The sequence below is a fragment of the Cupressus sempervirens genome, chromosome 9, assembly GCF_028749045.1.
Source record: "Cupressus sempervirens isolate cs-2001-9-10 chromosome 9, ASM2874904v1, whole genome shotgun sequence".
NCBI classification, from domain to species: domain Eukaryota; kingdom Viridiplantae; phylum Streptophyta; class Pinopsida; order Cupressales; family Cupressaceae; genus Cupressus; species Cupressus sempervirens.
The window spans coordinates 102,218,535-102,223,219 of record NC_143126.1 but is presented as its reverse complement, the minus strand read 5'-3'; positions in this window follow the sequence as shown (position 1 = coordinate 102,223,219).

The following is a 4,685-nucleotide window of genomic DNA, read 5'->3' as shown; positions in this document are numbered from 1 at the left end:
ACATACATACATCTCACAGTATAATACGTGAATTACGAACAACAAGGTTTTCAAAATTAGCACATAGAAATCAGTTCTGTTCCTCCGTCGATTTCCTTGGCTAAAATTATTTGCACACTCATTGCACACATCAGTAGTCCCAAAAATGACATGCACATATGTATGTATCAGAAATTCACATAAATTGAAACATACATCAATCAGGGTTTCTTTCATCCTACTTAATTCTTAACCAATTAAAATATCCCAAACCAAAATATCAATCCTACATTACTGATTTCATCAACATACATATATATGAAACATTAAATGACAATCATCAAATATATCTGAAAGTAACATCACACAACATGAAATAATAAAGTATGTTTGAGTATCTGATAATGTCTCGATATCTCGAGTTGTGAGTAACAAAAAAGATAAAGTAACAACTAAGGCTACAAAGGGTCGGGGCAAACTTAGAACATAATGCTTTAATTACTTAACTATTTAATTCATTTCTACTCACATTTAATCATCAGAAATTACATCATCAATATGACATATAACTTATTCATTAATTCAGATTAAATACGAGAATAATCATTGTTAGGCATGCATATACCTAAACATCATAACATCACCAATAGTAAATATTGAACTATCTAACTGCATAGAATCCTAATCATTGAGGTAACAAAATCAATGACATCGTCATTAAGTGAAACACCTTGTATTATTGTTAGTGCAAATTAATGTTTTAAATAGTTGAGACAACATAGTCGTTCTAATCTTCAAGTATTAAAGCATGGATGTATCTATTGTTCTCAATTTTCATTAGGACATCTAAGAAAACTACAACATTACTCCATATCCATTCAAATCTCCTACAATGGACTTGACAGAGAAATTCATATTTAATAAGTACGTGCGAGAAGGGACCTCACATCCTCCCCCACTAGCCTTTGACTTCCTCCTAGAAGTCGCACAACTACAATGTTCATCTTATGCTAGACTTTTTCTAGACCTGTTCCAAAATTTATTCTTATAAAAAGAATGATTAATAATTCACTTACATATTCAGGGGAGATAACATATTTTTCTGATGACCATGTTAAAAGAGAAGTTCAATCCAAAATTCTAACATGGTTATATTTTCCAGGGTCAATTATTCCTTAAAACATATAGGTCATATATAAACAACATTTTAATCTCTTATAAAATACTTATGAAGTCTCTAATAATAATAAAAAAAACCAAGGTATTTTGAATTCCGCGTACCCACTCATAGAGTAACAGTTGTACAAGATTCCCTTAAACAAGGTTTCATAATAAGCAACTTGTCCCTTTATTCAAGGTCAAACATTGTTACTTTAGAGTTTCCACAATGTACTGATTTCTCGATAGGATACTAAACAACCCATTGCAATCTATCACTCATAATAGTTAACAAAAAAAAAATTCATTGCACTAAATCTTGAAGTCTTGGGAAAGGGTGGGGCATGACTACTCTTACTGATAACCCCATACCCTAGTGTTACACATCCACTTAATTGTCATGAATCCCTCTGGTAGGCCCATCATATGCAACTTTTGCCAACAACACTTAGAAAACAAAAAAAATGCCTCAAAATTTAAATTCAACATCAAGGATGAAACATCCAACACAAAAAGTCTGAAATCAAAGAAATAAAGAGTGGCCACAATAGTGAAATTTTAATCAAGAAATAAAGACATAACGAAGAGGAAAAATAGAATTATCAATAATACATTTGGCTAATAGTCCCACATCACACTATTTGGAAAAAAGAAAAGAGCATTAAATATCAAAAATCTGCAATCAGACAAATATGGAAAGAAAAAAAAAATCCAATTACTTACAAATTGACATTACTGACATAAGGCGGCCATGTTGGAAATATTCAAGATATAACAGTTTACTGAGAGGGGAGGGGTGAATCAGTAAACATAAAATCTTAAATCAATTCATATTAACCAGTAAAATATTTAATCACCTAATCTGCAGTATGTAGACATTCATAACACATAAGCACAGAGATTTTGGTGACCCAGAAACCTTCCAAAATAGAAAGTAAAACTGGGGTGGGGATGAAACCCACAAATCTTCTTTACTGCAGTAGGAAGTTAGCCGGTTAAGGCATACAATGATCACTTCTGGTGATCTGCCCTGTTAGGAGCATAAAGGATTGTTATATCCACCTTGTTAAAGGATTTGAAACATACTTCATAAGTATGCACTCTGTTAGGAGATTTAGTACAAAGACTGTTAAGTCTACCCTGTTAAAGGATTTATAAAAACTGATTCACCTGTTAGAATGAAATAGTGGATCTGAATACAACTGATTGCTGATAAGATCCGCTATGCTCTGATTGTCCTTGATATGACAGATAAAACATTTCTGCTCCAATGCTGACCTTGCTGAAAACCTTCAAAATTCAGCTTACATGCTTTCGCACACATTCTTCACATATTCTTCACATACTCTTCACATACTCTTCACATACATTTAGAATGATTCAATACATTACATATATATACCATCCAAGTTAAAATTACATGCAATGGTCGGCTGAATAAAAGTAGACAAAATTTAACTGAGTCGGCCAAATAGCAAAACAAACTCGGTAGAACAAACTTCTTTGTTTACCGACTGAGCTCGGTTAACACTGAGTCCTATGTTAATCGACCGAACTTGGTTAACACTGCATCCGTCTTTACTCGGTTAATATTGAGTTCTTAATTAACCGATCAAACTCGGTTAATGCTGAGTTCTTAGTTAACCGACTGAACTCCGTTAATACTAAGTTCTATGTTAACCGACTGAACTCGATTAATACTAAGTTCTATGTTAACCGACTGAACTCGATTAACACTGAGTTCTTCTTTACTCGATTAATACTGTGAGAAAAGTGTTGTCACTAATGGCAAATAACTTTATGCCAACAGGCCATACCAAGGTCTTTGAGGAAAATGACGAATCTTAGGTCCCCCAATACATTGCAAGGATCAAGAATAGAAATTAGATGGGGGTCTAACGACCATGTCACCCAACTATGATTGATCCCACGTACTAACTACATACCAATCTTCACCAACATCGCCCTATGATTAAGGTTTGTTGTACTAAGGGGTTTGCCTTGATCAAAACTCATTCAAAAGTGCAAATGTGAGGATACTGAAATGAGGTTCCATCAATTCTCTTGTTGTTATATTAGTTTCCTTTCGAAGAATCTTAGCATGTGGGGACAACAATGCCAGAAGAGTTGGTTGATCAAAATTTAGGTTCGCTCTCCTAGGTGAACTAGTTCTACATCTTCCACAAGTTATCTAATACCTTAATACTTGATTCCAATTGTTAAAATAACTATTAAACTAATTTTTAAAAAAATAAAAAAATTAATTAATTAATTATCATTAAATTAATTACCAAGTTCATTCCATCTTCAAACTTAATCAAATTTACCAACTCAAGAAAGATGTCTAGCCAATCCCTTATAAACATTTCACACACATTAACATGTCCTGATAACTCCTTAAAATCAAAACATTAATAACAATATCATCATATCAAAACAATTATTTACTAGAATAATATACTGCTTAGGTTCATTCATTATTTTAAAACTAAGTATAGACATATTCATTCATCAAAGGGCATTTGGGTTAAACTCCAATACTAATTTTATAGACTAATGTTCATAATACCTTTTACCCACTTTATTAAATTTTTGCCTATTAGTATAATTAAATTTAAAATGAAATCCTAACATATAACTTTGAACAATAACAATTAAATCTAATTATTTATTTATCCATTCAAAACTTAAATTAAAAACCAACACTAAGACATACTAAATAAATAACTTAATGCAACATAAAACTTATGCAATTATTCCTATCTCCAACAATTTAACCAAAAAATTAAATAATCATTTCTATTTAACATCAACTATTAACACTAAGCATTCTTTACTAACCACTAATCATCTAAATTAAAATATAGTGTTCATAAAACATAAATTAACACCTACATTAATTAAAGCTATTAACTTTATCACTTATTAATATTGTTCTTAACCTAACACCTACCATAACTAGCTTAACAAATAAAAAGATGTTAGGACAAATAAATAAATAAAAATAAACTAACTACTTCCTAACATCTAACACATTCTAAAATAATTCTAATTTTATAATACATTCTATTAAACTAAATACCAACTAATTAAATCCTAAGTTAATTACCCATACTCATCATTTTAATTTTACGCAAACCAACAAACTAACAAGCTAACTTTAAAACTAACATATATTACTAACTACTTCTATCATTTAACTAAAAGTAAATATTGGGATAAATAATAACTAATTAAATTAGAAGGTCACTAACATATTTAAAATTACTAACTAACATTTAAGTACTAACAAACACTAACAAATTTCTACATTACATCTTACTAACCTTCAAATCTAACCATACTTGTTTCACGAGCCTTAGCAAGAGCACCAATGACAATTTCATAAGAAGAAAATAAATTCTAAAATTTCCTCTCTCTCATAGTACGTACTATATCAATAGCATGTCTCAGTAATCCAACACTGGTATAGATCTTTACAACTTCTACACAGGAAGTAACTGATTGTTCAATTCCATCCATACTCATATCCTTGAGTAGACATTGCA